Source organism: Tamandua tetradactyla, chromosome 19 (assembly GCF_023851605.1).
Source record: "Tamandua tetradactyla isolate mTamTet1 chromosome 19, mTamTet1.pri, whole genome shotgun sequence".
Lineage (NCBI taxonomy): Eukaryota > Metazoa > Chordata > Mammalia > Pilosa > Myrmecophagidae > Tamandua > Tamandua tetradactyla.
In genome coordinates this window covers 9,497,725-9,516,772 of record NC_135345.1, presented here as the reverse complement: position 1 = coordinate 9,516,772, position 19,048 = coordinate 9,497,725, and the positions used below count along the sequence as shown (strand labels likewise).

Genomic DNA, 19,048 nt, shown 5'->3' with positions numbered 1-19,048 from the left:
TCCTTTCCAATTTTGATGCCTTGTATTTCTTTTTCTTGTCAAATCATTCTGGGTAGAACTTCCAACACAATGCTGAATAACACTGGTGATAGTGGACATCCTTGTCTTGTTCCGGATCTTAGGGGGAAAGCTTTCAGTTTTTCCCCATTGAGGATGATATTAGCTGTGGGTTTTTTTGTATATTCCCTTTATCATGTTCAGAAAGTTTCCTTCTATTCCTATCCTTTGACGTGTTTTCAACAAGAAAGGATGTTGAATTTTGTCAAATGCCTTTTCTGCATCAATCAAGATGATCATGTGGTTTTCCTGCTTTGATTTGTTGATATGGTATATTACATTAATTGATTTTCTTATGTTGAACCATCCTTGCATACCTGGGATGGATCCTACTTGGTCATAGTGTATAGTTCTTTTAATGTGCACTGGATTTGATTTGCAAGAATTTTGTTGATGATTTTTGCACCTATATTCATCAGAAAGATTGGTCTGTAGTTTTCTTTTCTTGTAATATCTTTGTCTGGCTTTGGTATGATGGTGATGTTGGTTTCATAGAATGAGTTAGGCAGCTTTCCCTCTTCTTCAATTTTTTTGAAGAGTTTGAGCAGGATTGGTACTAATTCTTTCTTGAATGTTTGGTAGAATGCACATGTGAAGTCATCTGGTCCTGGACTTTTCTTTTTGGAGAGCTTCTTAATGACTGATTCAGTTTCTTTACTTGTGATTGATTTGTTGAGGTCGTCTATTTCTTCTTGTGTCAAGGTTGGTTATTCATGCCTTTCTAGGAAGTTGTCCATTTCATCTATATTGTCGAGTTTATTTGCATAAAGTTGTTCATAATATCCTCTCATTGCTTCCTTTATTTCTGTGGGATCAGTGGTTATGTCTTCTCTTCCATTTCTGATTTTATTTATTTGCATCCTCTGTCTTCTTTTTTGTCAACCTTGCTAAGGGTCCCTCAATCTTATTATTTTCTCATAGAACCAACTTCTGGTTTTGTTGATTTTCTTGATGGTTTTCATGTTCTCAGTTACATTTATGTCTGCTCTAATCTTCATTATTTCTTTCCTTTTGCTTGCCTTGGGGTTAGTTTGCTGTTCTTTCTCGAGTTCTTACAAGTGGACAGTTAACTCCTCAACTTTTGCTCTTTCTTCTTTTTTGATATAGGCATTTAGGGCAGTAAATTTCCATCTTAGCACTGCCTCCCATAGATTTTGATATGTTGTGTTTTCATTTTTATTTGCCTCGAGATATTTTCTGACTTTTCTTGTAATTTCTTCCTTGACCCATTACTTGTTTAAGAGTGTTGTTGAGCCTCCATATATTTGTGAATTTTCTGGCACTCTGCCTATTATTGATTTCGAGCTTCATCCCTTTATGATCTGAGAAAGTGTTTTGTATGGTTTCAATCTTTTTAAATTTATTGAGACTTACACTGTGACCCAGCCTATGGTCTACCCTTGAGAATTATCCATGAGCACTTCAGAAAAAGGCGTATCCTGCTGTTGTGGGGTGTAATGTTCTATAAATGTCTGTTAAGTCTAGCTCATTTATTGTATTATTCAAATTCTCTGTTTCTTTATTGATCCTCTGTCTAGATGTTCTGTCCATTGATGAGAGTGGGGAATTGAAGTCTCGAACTATTATGATAGATGTGTCTATTTCTGTTTTCAGTGTTTGCCTCATGTATTTTGGAGCATTCTGTCTCAGTGCATAAATATTTGATTGTTATGCCTTCTTGTTGAATTTTTCTTTTTATTAATACATGGTGTCTTTCTTTGTCTCTTCTAATTGTTTTACATTTGAAGTCTAATTTGTTGGATATTAGTATAGCTACTCCTGCTCTTTTCTGATTGTTATTTGCATGGAATATCTTTTCCCAACCTTTCACTTTCAACCTCTGTTTATCCTTGGGTCTAAGATGTGTTTCCCATAGACAGCATATAGATAGTTCCTGTTTTTTAATCCATTCTGCATGTCTATGTCTTTTGATTGGGAGTTTAATCCATTAATATTTAGTGTTATTACTGTATGGGCAGTACTTTCTTCTACATTTTACCTTTTGGATTTTATATGTCATATCTAATTTTTCTTCTTTTTACCTTTACTGATAGTCTTCATTTCTACATTCTTCTTCACATCTCTCACCTATCTTTTCCTATCTGTCTCTAGTGCTTCCTTTAGTATTTCTTGCAGAGCCAATCTCTTGGTCACAAATTTTCCCAATGATTTTTTTTTGTCTGAAAATGTTTTAATTTCCTCCTCATTTTTGAAGGACAATTTTGCTGGATATAGAATTCTTGGTTGGCAGTTTTTCTCTTTTAGTAACTTAAATTTATCATTGTTGTGGAGGCCATTGTCTTCTCACCTCCATGGTTTCTGCTGAGAAATTTACAGATGGTCTTATGGGGCTTCCCTTGTATGTGATGGATTGCTTTTCTCTTGCTGCTTTCAAGATTCTCTCTTTCTCTTTGACATTTGACATTCTGATTAGTAAGCATCTTGGAGTATGTCTATTTGGATCTATTCTGTTTGGGGTACACTGCACTTCTTGGATTTACTTTTAAGTCTTTTTTTAAGTCTTTAATTTTAGGTCTTTCATGAGAGTTGGGAAATGTTCAGTGATAATTACCTCCATTCGTTTTTCTCCTCCTTTTCCCTTCTCTTCTCCTTCTGTGACACCCACAACATGTATATTTGTGCACTTCATTTCCCTGGGTCCCTGCTCATATTTTTCCATTATTTTCCCCATATTTTCTTTTGCTTTTCAGATTTCAGATGTCCCATCATCCAGTTCACTAATCTTATCTTCTGCCTCTTGAAATCTAACATTGTAGATCTCCATTGTTTTTTTCATCTCATCTACTGTGCCTTTCTTTCCCATAAGTTCTGTGATTTGTTTTTTCAGATTTTTGATTTCTTCTTTTTGTTAATTCCTTGCCTTCTTTACATCCTCCCTCGATTCATTGATTTGATTTTTGATGAGGTTTTCCATGTCTTTTTGAACATTCTGAATTAATTGTTTCAACTCCTGTATCTCATTTAAATTGTTGGTTTGTTCCTTTGACTGCACCATATCTTCAATTTTCTTGGCAGGATTCATTATTTTTTGCTGGTATCTAGGCATTTAATTATCTTAATTAGTTTATTCTGGAGATTCTTTTCACTTTTTCTACCTAGGATTTTCTTGCTGGATGACTTTGTTGTCTATCTGTTCTTTGACATTCAGTTCAGCTTATTCTAGACCTCTACGTTAGGTTTTGTTTAACAGATCAGAAGTTTTCAGTTCTTGTTTCTTGCCCTGCCTGCATGGTGCCTTTTCCCCCACTTAGGAGGGCCTACTTAGATATTATAGACCCCAGCCAGGTTTTTCCAGACAAAACTGGCCTCCTATCAGGAGGAAAGAGTCACCTGCGTCAGTTTTCCTGAGGGTGATACCCAGAAGATTGAAAGGCTTTCCTATGAAGCTTCTGGACTCTATTTTTTCCTATCCTGACCAGTGCATGGCACTTCTCTGCCTTCCTGTCCCACCAGCATAAGGTGATGCAGTACCTTTAACTTCAGCGGACTCTCTCTGCTGGGTGCGAGGTTGAGACAGAGCAGGGGTTGTAGGCTGAATTTAATCATGTCACTTTTCCAGATCCTGGGGTCTGAATTCCTTGAGGGAGGGATTCCACCTGGGCTGGGGCCCACCTCTCTCCCAGGGAAGACAAAGGCTCCAGACAAACACTCATACAAGCTTAATTCTGCCTATACCTGGGGCAGAAGCCCTTAAGCTGTATCTCAAGAGTAGTCAAGCTATAGAAACACAGCCACAAAACAGAAAAAGCAAAATCATTTTCAGAACATTACCCCCATTCCTCATGTTTGCCAATCAAGAGCTTAAGTTGTATGTTGCTTTGTGTATGTATTCAGGTCCTATGTGCCCCTCCTTTCCTTCAGGGCCCAGACCCTTTCAAGTATTACATGCTATCTGATCCAAAAAGCCTCTGTTGTTGTTTTTTTAGTTTTTTCTTTTTCTGTTAGCCCTGCCCTCTCTGTGTTGGGGCAAAAACTAGCAACCTCGCTTTTACTCGAGGTTCAGCTGAGATGGGGGCCTATTTTTAGTAGTCAAAATTTATTAATTAATTCCAAAATTGGAGCTTGGTTGTGCTCAACCTGGTAAAGTCTCTTTCCTTTCCCCTAGGGGAAACAACCTGTGGGGGAGGGGTGCCAGCTCCACGGCTTGGGAAACTCACGCTTCTGGGTGGGCTTGCAACTGGTCCAACTTGTTCAGACTTGGGTACACTGTGTGTCTGGCGATTGACATGGTGCCAGCAGTTGTTCTACACTCTTTCTGGCTATTTACTAGTTGTTCTGGAGGATAAACTAAATCCCACACCTCACTAAGCTGCCATCTTGGCCCCCCTCCTCTTTTCTTGAACCTCACAGCATAGTAGGTAGTATGATCATTAAATGCAGCAGACCTGGGAAAGGGACTATCTCCTCTAGGTAGCTGACTAGGGAATGAAAGGCAAAAAAATATTGAAGTGTCATAAGAACTCATGGGATTATACAAATCTATTTTGAACATTGAGCTTTCTGCCCTGAATCCCTTGCTCACGACCTGGCCAAAACTGGGTCTAGAGGATTCAGCCTGCTACAGTAAAGTTTTAAGAAAACTGCCTTTGTCCCTCATGGACCAGACCCTTCTGAAAAAAAATGTAGGTACCAGTAGGAGATGACTGGGAAAGAAGGTGAGGTCATTGTTGCTGGAAGGGGCACACTGATTTTGAGTAGACAGAAAGCCTAAACTCAGGCATGTGGGAGAGGAAACCTGAGACCCTGGAGGTGTAAGGAAAGGCTGTTGTGGTTTTGGGGGGAGCTACACCCAGGCACTGAGTTCCAGAGACTGTTCTTAAGACACACTTCAGGAGCTCTGTGGGTCTAACTGACTGTAGAGTGTTCTAGCCCCATTAGAAGCTGAGACAAAGCAAAAGACAGCAGGAGATGGCCCAGATCCTGAAATTTTCAGGCAGAAGCCCTTCACATGCTATCCTATCTCCATTTCAGTTATTCCTTTGGGTAGATGAAAAAAAAATCAGAGTTGTTGGTTCAGACAATGGGCCCAAGAAGTAACCAACTCAGGGAAGTTCAGTAAGGGGCCACATGGAATCAGTCACCCTGTGGGAAGTTCAGTAAGGGGCCACATGGAATCATGGTCACCCTGTGCTGTCAGATGTATATCTGTCAATGTGGATTTGTTTCTTTCATTTGGCATCTGTGCAGACATGCTAAATATGAAGTGTCCCACCAAAGACATAGAGATCATTCACATTCCAATTCTTGAGTAGTAAGCCCATGCTAGATAGATACCATGAGGCCATGAAGACTTTGAGGTATAAGTTTCATGTCACAAGTTAACAGATGAAAGGGAACTCTCAAAGTGGGAGAGGGGAGAAAGTAAGACAATCAGAAGCCCTAGAAACTGCCTTTAAGGATGCTGTTGAAGGAAGTAGACGGCCACTTCTGTTAGGGAACTTCCTGCTGTCTCACCACTTCTTCCCTTTCTGAAATAATGGGAGATGCCACTTCATCAACATCCAGAATTCCATTCATTGTGTGTCCACTGGAAGGACTATAATGTGATATTTTTTAGTGTTCCTAGGAAAGACCTAGTCAAGGTCTTACTCAGTAGTCTTTCATCAATGTCTTGAAATGTTTTTGTTTCTCAAAATTTGTGTAGGAGGTGTCAATGGAATATAGAAGGAAGAGGCCAGGGATGTTGCCAAAAATCCTACAAAGCACAGGAAAGGCCCCAATAAAGAAGAATCATCTAGTTCCAAATGTCAATAGTGCCAGGCTTCAAAAAACACTGACGTGTTGGTAGTTTTGGAAAAGAAAATCTGAATGATGTGCAGCCTTTGGCATCTATTCAGGGGCACTGGGAAAACCTTCAAGATTTCTGAATATTCATAACCTGAAGAAGCAGACAAGGATGAATGAGCCCAACATGAATTGTTGGCATTTCTTATTCAAAGCAGAAAGTCTACTATCTTCCACCTATTCCTCTGAAGCTGTTCAGAGTCCTCTTTCCCTTTGCCATTCATTGCTGGGTTCTAAGGTATTTATAAATTACAGAAGTAAATAGTGAGAGTTTGGTTTTTCCCATTTCCCTCTTGGGACACAATTTGATATCTAAAAAGCTAAGAATGGGAAACCAGCCTGCCTGTAACACTTTCTACTACAGGCCAATCCTGATGATTTCGGGTGCAGGACTCAGAGTCAAGGACCACAGCTCTATGGTCATGTCTATTTTCCATTTCTCTGCTGTACTCTGTGTCTACTTTCCACTCCTCCCAAAAACCAGATGCCGACCAGTTCTGAAAAGGGCCTCACAGTTGTGAATTCAGACTAAACCTCAGTAAAACAGAGGACACATGACGTTACATGCAGGCTATAACCTCAATGGCAATTGGCAAGAAGCTTTTTCTGTATGTGAAGGATAACTTCAATACCAGTGCTGAGTCCTAAAACATGAACGGTAGGAGATACCTCTGTGACCTCCCCAATTGAAGGTATCTTGCAAAGGCTGTAGAAAGACTACAACTGATAACTGGAAGTGCCCTAAATGGAACTTCACTGGACAGCACAGACTGATATCAACAGATGCTTGGCACAGATGAGACACCTGCAAAGATTCAACCATATTGCTTTGGTTTTCTAGGGTTCCCTAAAACATGCCTGACCTTGAACCTTAAGTACTAGAGGTACTTGCAATAATGTTAAGGGTAAAGTGGCTGAGAGCTCAAGAAGCATTAACATGGTAAAAAAAAAAAAAGAGCCCACTCTATGTGAGGGGAACTGTAGAATGCCACTCCAACAGAAAATATCAACAGATCCCATGGTCCAACATCAGTATCACTCTCATTTGGCACAAGGAGAAATTTCTTCATTCTTGTAATATACTAGAGACACCTAAGAGGCAGGCACATGGAATACTCAAGTATTTATTAACTTTTACATCACTGTTTCCAAGAGTAGAAAGTACTACTATTGTCCATGATGAGCACTGTCTTCCACCTACATGGAACAATCATATTTCTGGTGGGACCAAATACATGGAGAGAGAAAGCTTAGGTGCATCAAGTATAACTTTCCTGCATCCACTCATCTACTGCTTATATGTAAATTTTCAGTCAGCCGCACATCATATCTCCCAGCATAAGAACCCAGGGATCAGCCAAACAAGGTTACCTACATACAGCCCAGCTGGACCACCCAACAGCCAGGACCCAAATCTGATATATTGTCTAGGTAGATCTTGACTCAAAAATACATTCTTTAGTTGCTTTGACACCCAAGCCCCACCCTTAAAAAAAAATACATTCTTGTCAGAATAATCAAAACTGGGGGTGAAAGGAATCCACAGATCAAAGAGGACTGGAACATAAAGGGCACCACTACTTTGAGATACTGAACCTATATTCCAGGAAGCTAATTATGGGCAGAATGATCACATGGCAGAGCAGATTGAACAGGCAGAAGGAGATGTGAGAGCTAAGGGTGAGCAAGCTGTGTGTGTAAGACCCAAGTGGCTCAGCACCCCCCCACACACACACACACACAAATACTGCCAATGAAATCAATATCCCAGAGAATTTTGTGGGGATAAATTAGTGCTAAAATTTCTTTCAGGGCATTCAGAGTGTGATAAACTTCACCACAACCACCCCAATTACTCTGGTATGGGACGGACACTGATTTTGATACATAAGAATAAGAGTACCAAGCAGATAAGAGTTATAGGACAACCTAGCTTATGTCCATAGGGACTGGGAAGATGAAGTTTATATACCCCACACAGACAACCAGAGGCAAAATCAGAGCATATAGCTTTGGAATTCATCTTATTTGGTCAGCGTTAGTCTGTGTGATTAGGGCTGGACATGACCAGGGAGTGTGTGCATGGGAAGGGTTTCATATACATCTCACTGTTCCATATGGTTTGTTCCCAGAGGATTCCCAGGTCAGGCTTCACTAGGATTCATGGGAGATGAAGGAGAAAGGGACTGTCTGGGGTCAGAATTAAATATTTTTCTGTAATAAAGCAGAAGCTGCTCATATTCAAATGAGAAGTAGACAGTTCTTCGTAGCTCAAGGAATGACAAGAACTTAAATAACCTAAATGGTTATAAAATGAGAATGCAATGAAAGCCACAGGGTCTTATGGTACAGAATTTCATACATCCGTGGATATCAGGAGTGTTTACAGTGAGCATTTCCTTGTTAGGACTTGGTTGGGGGTATGAATATTAGAATTCCCATTTTTGGAAATGTTCTAGTTTGCTAGCTTCTGCAATGCAACCAGAAATGGAATGGCTTTTAAAAAGGGAGATTCAATAAGTTGGTAGTTTACAGTTCTAAGGCCAAGAAAATGTCCCAATTAAAACAAGTCTATAGAAATGTCCAATCTAAGGCCTCCAGGGAAAGATACCTTGGTTTAAGAAGGTCGATGAAGTTCAAGGTCTCTCTCTCAAGTGAAAAGGTACATGGCGAACAGGGTCAGGGTTTCTCTATCATCTGGATGTGGTGAACACAGTGTCATTTGCTAGCTTTCTCTCCTGGCTTCCTTTCATGAAGCTCCCTGGGAGACGTTTTCCTTCTTCGTCTCCAAAGGTTGCTGCCTCATGGATTCTCTGCTTCTTGTGGCTATGTCTTTCTGCTCTCTCAGAATCTCCTACATCCTTCAAAATGTTTCCTCTTTTTTGTAGGATTCCAATAAACTAAACAAGACTCACCCAAATGAGTGGAGACATGTCTCCACCTAATCCATTTTAACAACCACTCTTAATCACTCAAGATTACATCAAGATCACATCAAGATTACATCAAGTCACATCTCCAGGGAGATGATCTAATTACAATTTCAAACTTAAAGTACTGAATAAGGATTAGAAGAAATTGCTGGCTTTACAAAATGAGATTAGGATTAAAGCATGGCTTTTCTAGGGTACATACATCCTTTCAAACCAGCACAGGAGACATGGACAGTTCTTAATTTTTTATTCTTAAATATAACTCCTGCAGACAAGGGATAAAAGATCTATTAAAAAAAATAAAATTATACCAATAAAATTATACCAATGAAGGTGGGGATACAGCTAATGGAAGAGAGGTCTCATTGTATCAAAGCCCATAAGAAATGAGTTGAGTTCCTATGAGAAAGTTAGTTCTGGGTAAGTAATGTATGAAAGGTATCAATATGGCACACACCCAGCCCTGAGATTTTAACTGGGAGAGTCTGGCTGAGTGATAGTTTGCTTTCTCTACCTAGAGGACATCTGGAAGGTTTCTACAGATAAAAATTAGCCCCTGATGGCTCTGCTCCCTATTCATCATGATGTGGCTGTGCACACACATCTTAATACCATGGCATGAAGGGGCTCAACAAAGTCAGCCATTTCACCAAGGCTACTCCTTAGATTACTTGGAATTCTCCTGCTGGTGCAAAGCCAAAAGTGTGCTGCTCTGAACTTTACAATCTTTACTCTAGAACAGTTGAAAATGTTGGAAGATATGTTCAGTAAGACCATGAACCCAGACTGTTTAACTTGGAAGAACTGGCTTTAACCCTCAATCTTGATGATCTGGTAGTTACAGAATGTATCACATGTAGGAAGCAGCTGAAAAAATACACCATCAAAACAGTAATAGCTGTCACCAGAAGCACAAAATTAGACTGTTTCTATGAAGGAGGAAGGGGTCACCTCACCCACAACTTCTGCAAATGTTCAATCCAGAGTGGATTGCTGGACTGCTGGATTGCTGGAATGCTGGATAGCTAAGGCCCTTCTGTTACTGAGGAACCTGGAAGGTCTTGTGCCTCTGTTTGGAAATCATCACTCTGGGATCCTCTGCCTCCCAATGGTCAATAGATATGTTTGGGCACTTTGGCCTTCCTTGGGTCTCTGTGTCCTGTGATACAGGCCAATTTGTACCACTCTTTGTCATACCCAGGAAGATTACCCCAGCAACCATGATCAGTATCTCTTCCCCTCCATTCCCTGCTTGAGGGGACTGACACCAACCTTTATTATAGCTTCTGAGTAAGCCATGCAGGGCTGGAGAAAGGTCAGTGATCCAGAGCCTGATTAACAGACATACATTCCCAAACACATTTACTAGTTCAACTTGTGTCTAAACAGACCAGAGATCAGAGACTTCCCACTTTCCATAGGAAAAAATAACCCCTTCCCTTTCCTCATTGCCCATATTTTTTGTTTTCCCTTTCAGTGTGTCCTCATCCAAATTTTATTTACTCAAAGCAAAGAGAAGGGAAAATGGACCAGTTTAAAAAAGCCTTCTCCTCCAATGAAAATATTTCAAGCCCCATGGTAGGAGGCACTATCTTCCCTGACAATGCTCAGGGTGTGACTGGGCATCATGGATGATCAACAAACTTTGCCGGTGCAGATCTTATCTCACCAGATTATCATGTGCCTGTCAGTTCTGTAGTCCCCACTTTTAACCCTGGATTTTATCTTCAGTAAAACTTTCCAACTATGCGTTTCCTAGTTCCAAGGAGGAACTAGAGACGTGGGAATAGTTCTGAGACTACAGTTACTATGGACCAAGTTTGGTTCCCTTGATGCTGAGCAGGAGGTTCAGATATAAAGTCCTAACAACCTAAACTTCTTTGAGCTTTTCAGGCACTCAATGTGGCAAGGCTACTTCAGTTAAAATGTGGCTCAGTCCAATTAGGATGGGCCTTAATCCTATTACTGGAGCTCTTTATAAACAGAATGAAATTCAGACAGAGTGAAAGAAAGCACAGGGAGTAGCCAGAAGCTGAAATTCAATGGAATCTGGAAGAGAACAGAGAGACCAGGAGAGGCCACCTTCTGCATTCCTATGTGCAAGCTAAGGACCAAGAATCACCAGCAGCCAGCCCCAGAATACCACACTCTTTGGTAAGAAAGCATTGCCTTGACACCTTGAATTGAACTTTTTCTCAGCCTCAAACCATGAATGAACAAATTCCCTGTTTAACCTGCCCCTCCCCCATAAAAAAGAATATGCCATGGGAAATGTCAGTGTCTAAAGAACCTGCCTTAAAGATGCTGTTAACCTTGAGGGCATGAGGATTAGTCATGTCCTTGAGAATAGAACCAGTATGTTCAGGGCTTGGGACCTTGGCTCCCAAATGTCTGCGTACTTCTTCCAAACCAGATGAGGTTCCAAAGGGAGTTGACAGACCATCTATGGAATTCGAAAGCTTTCAGGCATCTTCTCAGGTATTTGGATTGTTAGAATATCCGTTCCCTTACCCATGCAAACTTCTTAGGCATAGAAAATGTGAAGATATAGAAAGTTAATACAAAATATGGATGCAAGCATCTTGAAATTTCCTTGCAAATGAAATGTTTCTCTAAATCTCTGAGTGGATGAAACCAAAGAGAGGGTATTCTTTTCTTTAAAACAGCCACATAATGAATTCCAAGAATCTTTCACCTAGGATATGATACCAGTACAAACTGTTGCTTCTTTTAGTAGCATTTTATGCTCTGACTTCTACCTGTATGAGAGATGTGGTAAGCAGATATTACTTTGGCATGCCCATCTTTCTATATCTTGCTCCTTTTATAAATGCCAAAGTCAATCTCATTTTGATAAATTGTTTCAAAGTCCACCATGGCCAGGCCAGTGACAGGGAACCCCTTAAGGGAAAGGATGCACAATCAGAATCTGAACATTTAGATGAAAAAAAAAAAAACACAGCAAAGAAAACATACAGTCAGCTTAACAGGAATATGAGAATGAAAAAGTTCAGTGTAGGGGCTGCTGGTGTGAACATAACCCCAATGAGGTAATTCTTATGGACTTAACAAGAGGCCTTGAGCCCACCAGCGCAGGTACAAACATTAGATGTGCAGTCAGGAGGAATATCAAACTTAGGATTTAGCCCATGGAGAGGAAGCTACCTTAACAGGAATGAAAGCTACATGTTCAATACCCCTGAGAACATCACCATTGGTACACAGAGAGGTGGAACACCTGGAAGCTACTAATAGAGGGCTGCACTCATCTTCCAAGGTGGAGGAGAATCCAGGGCATCCAACTCCACAGGTTACAATAGGGTGAGCCAAGACCATGCCAAAAGAATCGTCTCAAAGGAACCCTGAGTCAGACCCTGTGTTCTTTCCTCCCTATGGAAATGGGTGTATGTATCCTATGACTGTTCCTCCTTTGTATGTTGGCAGTAAATAACTTGTTTTGAGTTTTTATAGGTCCAGAGACAGAGGATAATTTTGCCTTAGAACAGACTGTGCCTGTAACTAACTTTGATAGGAGTTTGTACATGTCTAACTTTGTATTTCATGTGTATTGCTACTGAAATGGTTTAAGGATTTCTGATATTGTTATAAAATTAATGTATTTTGTATACAGGGAAAACATGTCTTTTTTAGGGTCCAGAGGGTGGAATGTGCTGGGTTGAAAGGATGTATGTCCCCTAGAAAAGCCATGTTTTAATCTAAATCCCATTTTTTAAAGGCAGAATAATCCCTATTCAATACTGTATGTTTGAAACTGTAATCAGATCCTCTCCCTGGACATGTGATTAAATCAAGAGTGGTTGCTAAATTGGATTAGGTGATGACATGTCTCCACCTATTTGGGTGGGTCTTGATAAGTTTCTGGAGTCCTATAAAAGAGGAAACATTTTGGAGAATGGAGATTCAGAGGGAGCAGAGAATGCTGCAGCACCATGAAGCAGAGTCCATCAGCCAGCACTTTGGAGATGAAGAAAGAAAACGCCTCCTGGGGAGCTTTATGAAACAGGAAGCCAGAAAAAGAAGCTAGCAGATGATGCCATGCTCACCGTGTGCCCTTTCAGATGAGAGAGGAACCCTGACCTTGTTCACCATGTGTCTTTCTAGATGAGAGAGAAACCCTAGCTGTGTTCGCCATGTACCTTCTCACTTGAGAAAGAAACCCTGAACTTCATTGGCCTTCTTGAACCAAGATATCTTTCCCTGGATGCCTTAGATTGGACATTTCTATAGACTTGTTTTAATTGGGACATTTTCATGGCCTTAGAATTGTAAACTACCAACTTATTAAATTCCCCTTTTTAAAAGCCATTCTGTTTCTGGTATATGGCATTCTGGCAACTAGCAAACTAGAACAGACTCAAAGATCCCACATGATTCTGAGCATCCAGGAAAGAAAAAAGACTTGAGTGTGAGTTTTATTGGAGTACTGATTTAATAATCCTAGTTGGTTGTGACTGCCTGAATGGGTATACAAGAAAAGCAGAGTCAAGTTCTACAGACAAAATGTTTTCATTTTACTACTTGCCTCTCCCCATCCATTAAAAGCTTCCTATATTAAATATAGAGGATAGTCCAGGACCTTCAGGCATTTTGGTTGCTGGGTCCCCCATATTGCACATTATTCAAAGACCTATGGACCCTGCTGGGTTTGAGCAATTCATCTGACCTTTCTGAGGTTATGATAGAAAAGTTCATTAGGATGAACAACATGTATGTAACATTTTCCACTGCAACAGTATGCTGCAGGAAATAAATTATCTGGATACATAAAATATCATTCTAAATTGGATTGCAGTTTTTGTGCCAAATATAACTAAGAAGTAAGGACTGATTTATTATCAAAGACTATTGAGTATAATTCAGGATTGTTGGCTATTGTGAGGACTAAAAAATTTGAAATAATGAAAATAAACTGGAATATACAGTGGTGGATTTCTGATGTAGTCCTTCTGGAAGCATGCATGACTACTGAGAGAGTCAGGAAACTCTGAAACGTACTTTAATTTCTCATCTGAGGCAAACTGTTACTCCAGAAGGACCATAGGTATAAGCTTTCATGTGGGGCAACACCAAGACAAAGCCCATTGACTTTTAGAGATGGCAGCACAAGGGAATATTGCTCAATCGCAAGAGATAAGTAACCTGTGGCACCTGACTTAGACAAACATGTACCTTATGGCTCTGTCCAGTACCAGTAGCCTTAGCACTTATTTCAGCACCACAGGACACCCACCAAAGGCATTTTTCTGGATTTATTCATTCATTTCACTCTCAACTTCCTCACCCAAATGAAAAGCCAGAGCTGGAATCCATAAAAGGACAATGTATATCACATCTTCCAGGCAACCACATTTGTATCACAACTTAAGATCACCAGAGTAGAGGGGAAAATGCTTTCTTTGCCTCTCAGAGGTGGTGTTGGTTGATGGGCAGGCCTGCAATCAGCACTGATATCAATGAACCCTTCAGTATTCCAAAGGAAGACCAAGGCAGATCAGGGGTAAAAGCCTGAGATGTGAGTGTCATGGCTATGGAAACTGGAGACGATCTGGGTGGCCCAGGCCTGCAATAAATACTGACCATGGAGTCTACATGCAGTGGACTTTTCTGAAAAAAGAAAAATTGGAGCTAAAATATCCTCCAGGGCATCTAGAAGGTTAGATTCTTGTGAATAATCCTGGAATGGGAAGGAATCCTTAATGAGATAAGGAACATGGTATCAGGGAGACAAGGGTTAAAGAAGGACCTAGGCTATGTTCAGCAGGAGCTGGGAAAATATGGGTCACAAAGAACAGGGAAATTGACTTCTTTCAAATTGAATCATGAGGAATTTACATGCCCCTGTAGGGATAAGTTATGGAAATACAGTCTCCTTCTCTTTGGCTCCCTCCTCAGGCATTCTGGATCAGACATCACAGGAAATATTGGCTAAGGTTTTTCCAGGAGAATCCAACTGGGGAACAATATATCACACACGTGCCATCCCTTCATGCAGGCATCCCTAACTTTTAAATGTTATCCTCAAAGCAGGCTCCAAAAATTTGAGGGAAGAGATGCAATTCCCAAGCCCTCTTCAGTGGGGGCGGTGTTCAGTGGGGGCGGTGTAGTGCTTAAATAAAGAAGAAAGTAGATGTGTGTTAATTAATATTTATTTCTCTAAAAAGTCAATTTACTTTATCTGAAACTGCACTACATTTGCTCAAATTCCTGGGTATTAGAAGGTGGTGAAAAATTATCTATGATTGAGGAATAATTCTAGGAGAAACATTTCCTTGTGGTAAATAAGGAAGCTCTAAATACACAAACTTCACAAGTCCCACTCAGTAGAAGTTCCCAATGAGGCAGAGGTAACATCACCAATGTCCTTTTAATAATAAAGACCAGGTGGGCTTCAACTAGAGGTGAGAGAAAGAAGATACATCAAAATATAAGAAAAATATATGGTTTATCATTAGTGCTCACTTGTGGTTGTATGAGTGGTTGGGATTGAGATAGTGAGGAAAAAGTGAAAATCCAAGATAGTGAGGAGAAAGTGAAAACTCTTAAGCCTCATGGGATATTAATGCATTGAAAACAGTTGTAGTGGAAAATAACTATACTATGAATGATTCACCTAACTAGTTGGTAAATTATAACCAAATGACAAGTAGCAGGAAATGTACAAGTTTTAAACACTGAAATCATGTATAGGCCCACTCTCCAAGATGAGCTGATATCATCCTACTTCTTTACAAGGATACACACCTCTTGAGCACATGCATTACCAAATGCTTGGGGACTACAGAAAACAGAGACCAGCCCTATTCTCCCAGTGGTTAACAAGGAGCAGCTCTCACACTTAACTTCTCCACATTGAGATGCCTGGAGACTATGTGTTTGGGGAGCCCTACTCAGACAAGCTTCAATCTGTCAAAGTTTTCTTATCTATCCATGAATCATCATCATTTGTTCTAAATCTGGGGCTTTCCTACTATAATTGACAAACCTCATGCAGGTAAAAGAACAATAGTCACTTGAACATGAGGTTTCCAGGAGATCCACCTAGGGAATGTGGGTAATGAAGAAGTGTCAACTGATGAAAATATCTCTGGCTCCTGTCATTTTTCTACTGGGTGAGTTAGCTCAATAGTGCATCTCTGATGATGGCATATCTCAGAATTCTGTTCAATGCTTCAAGATAATCCCTGCCTGCCAAAAAGATGCAGTATTGACCATGGTGAGTTACATGCAAAAAGAAGATGCAGTATTGGTGAGTAATTCCTCAATTCCTCCAGAATAATCGTATTACACTGCTGGTGACAAATGTTCCAAGATGAATTTTAAGGGGCATCTGGCTGAAAATTTCTTGCATTCAATCTTGTGCTTTCTCCGTATGAACTTTCATGGAGCTGCACCTGAGATATCACAGTCTAAGAACACCCCCATCAGCATAAAATTTGACATTCAGCCCAGGCAGATGGCCCTACAGATAGGACTGAGAACTGATCGATTTTCTGGGTAGAGCTCATCTCCAAAATGCATTCTAAAACAGAGTAATCATGACTGAGAAAGAAAGAGATCCACAGAGCAAAGCAGGTCATCACACAGAAGTCACCAACACTTTAAGATATTAAATCTATTGCATGAAGACAATTATTGATGAAGTGATCACAGGGCACAGCAGATCACTTATCTTTAGCTGAAGATAAATGATCCTTAGTGGGAAGACCAAGAAACCCAGACCCCAAATAAGCATTGCTCATGTAATCAACTTCCAGAGGACTTTTCTGGAAGTAAATTGAAGCAAAAATCTCTTCATAGGTACTCCGAGATGGGAAGAATCCTCTTCATCCCACATAAGAGTTTCAGGTAGACAATTGTTAAAGGATGGCCTAGACTGCTTCCACAGCATCTGAGAAGATGAAGACCTCGCACCTCACACAGATCATTATGAGAAAATCAGAACAAATAGCTTAGGAAGCTTTCACCTTGGTCAGCCAATGCAGGGTCTAGTTCAGAAGTGTGATTCAGGCTAGACATGGCCTGGGAATGCATGAAGAGGGAGGGTATTAAACACACCTCATACTTCCTAATGATCCTATCCCAGGAGTTTCAAATGGAAGGCAGTATGTCCAAGATCAGGCTTTACTGGGATTCATGGGTGCTTAAAGAGGAAGAGGAACAGCAAGAGATAGAATTACATTTTTAATGGGGTGAAGAGTTTAAGTTTGTACTAGTCAGGGTCTCTAGGGAAACAGAACCAACAGAAGATATCTGTAAATATGAGATTCTATAAAAGTGTCTTCAGCAACTGTGAGGATGCAGACGTCCAAATTCTGTAGGGCAGGTCATAAGTTGACAATTCTGATGAAGATCTTCAATGAATCCTCCAGGAGAGTCTGGCAGGCTGAAGTGGAGAGAGTCTCTCTTCTGACTTCTCCCTTAAAGCCTTCAACTGATTAGAATAAGCATCACTAATTGCGGAAGACACTCCCCTTGACCAAGAGCAGATGTAATCAGCCATGAATGCAGCCATGAAATGTCCTTGCAGTAATGTTTAGGCCAGTACTTGCTTGACCAGTCAACTGGGCACCATTATACTGGCCAAGTTGACACATGAACCTAATCAAAACAAAGTTGACTGTATTCAAGTGAGAAACAGACAGTTCTTAGAAGCAAAAAAAGAAAAGAATAACTTACAAATATCAATGACAATTGTGGATCATAATTTTCCCCAGTCAATAAGATACTCACCAAAAGAAATGCAGTAACAGATTAAAATGTTCATACAAAGATGGAAACTCAAAACATCAGCATCGAATCTACTCCAATATATGAATGAGATATTATAGGTTTATTCTACAATATTTTTCTTGGGAAAACTCATGACATATTGAAGGTAGACTGTATTTTATAGAATAAAACAATACACAAGTATCTACTGCTGGATTTAAAAAGAATTCTGCATGGAAAGACAAAGCAAAACCACGCTTAGAATCCAATGAAAGAAATTATTCTCCCTTTAACAGAATTCTGAGGTATTTGATTCAGGCAGGCATTGCTGAGAGGCAGAGGGGTAGGGTCAAGGTTAAATGGGATATGTGGGTATGTAGGGAAACTCTTTCCAGGAAACAGAAGAAGATACTGGGAACTCAGCTATGGGATGGTTGCCACCTTGCTGTGAAGGTACTGAGATTGCCCCTCTTCCACTAAAAGTAAACCTCAAGATGTGACATCCTTCTTAAATGATGTTCTCTGTCCTGGGCTTTCTCTAAAATCTCTAAAGCTGTAGAGCCAAATATTTCTCTTTATGGTTCAACCCCTTCCTCTAGGGCATCAATTCTCCTGCACTGTTGAAATGCTATGAATGTGGCAGAAAGAAGGTAGGTAAATTCCCAGATTCCTTTCCCCAAGAAGGGACGATTCTGAGATGTATCTACACAATTTCTCAGGAGGTCCTCAGCAGATCTTCAGCAGGTCCACAGCAGGACTGAGCCCCAGTGACCCCTAGTGGCGACCAGGTCACTATACCCTTCAGTGAGGGATCACCCTTCCTATTTCACATTCATCCCTCCCTCTTCTGTTTCCTAGAAATCACTTCCTAATTAAAATTCTACCCTAAGGCCTTCTCTCAGGTTCTGCATTGATGGAATCCAGACTAGGACACTGACCTTCATTCTATATTTCAAATAAGAGGCCTCATGACTATTCTTTCACTGGTAAAACTAATCAAGAAGAAAAAAAGGCAATGAGCGTAGGGAAATATCCTCCTATTTTTGTAACCAAAAAACACTGAAAATATACGAACTGTGTTCATTTCATTTCAATTTTTTAAAAAAGCATAAATACTTCAAAGATGCGGCTTAGAAAAATTCCTAAGGAAGAGGTGAATTTAGGTTTGCTATTCAAGAAACTGCATATTTAATATAAACCCAAAGCTGAGAGTATTTCCTTATGAATTTTTACACCAGTGAATGCAGGTAATTTTACACCTTATTCAAAATTACTGGCAGCAAAGTCATGGAAAGTGCAAATGGTTGTTCTGTGAGTTTACTTACTCTTCAGGGCTGAATCCTAATTTGGGAAAATTTTTTGTCATTTTCTATTTTTTAGGCAAATGTAAGATACATGAGACTCCCCAGGCTTACAGATGACCTGTGAGGGTCCTGCTTCACTAACAGCTGGTGATCAGCGTAGCTGCCACGAGAGGTGGAATCTTCAACCCATGCTCCTGAACATGGGCCCTTTAAAATGGT

General features: G+C 40.2%; 1 long non-coding RNA gene across 1 annotated transcript in view; it reads left to right on the top strand.

Annotated features, from left to right (window-relative positions):
- The window catches only part of LOC143663466 (uncharacterized), a 35,622-nt gene extending 16,574 nt beyond the window's left edge, over positions 1–19,048 (top strand). Inside the window, exon 3 of the long non-coding RNA XR_013165919.1 lies at positions 18,906–19,048. This is a non-coding gene — a long non-coding RNA (uncharacterized LOC143663466). The remainder of the gene's footprint in view (positions 1–18,905) is intronic.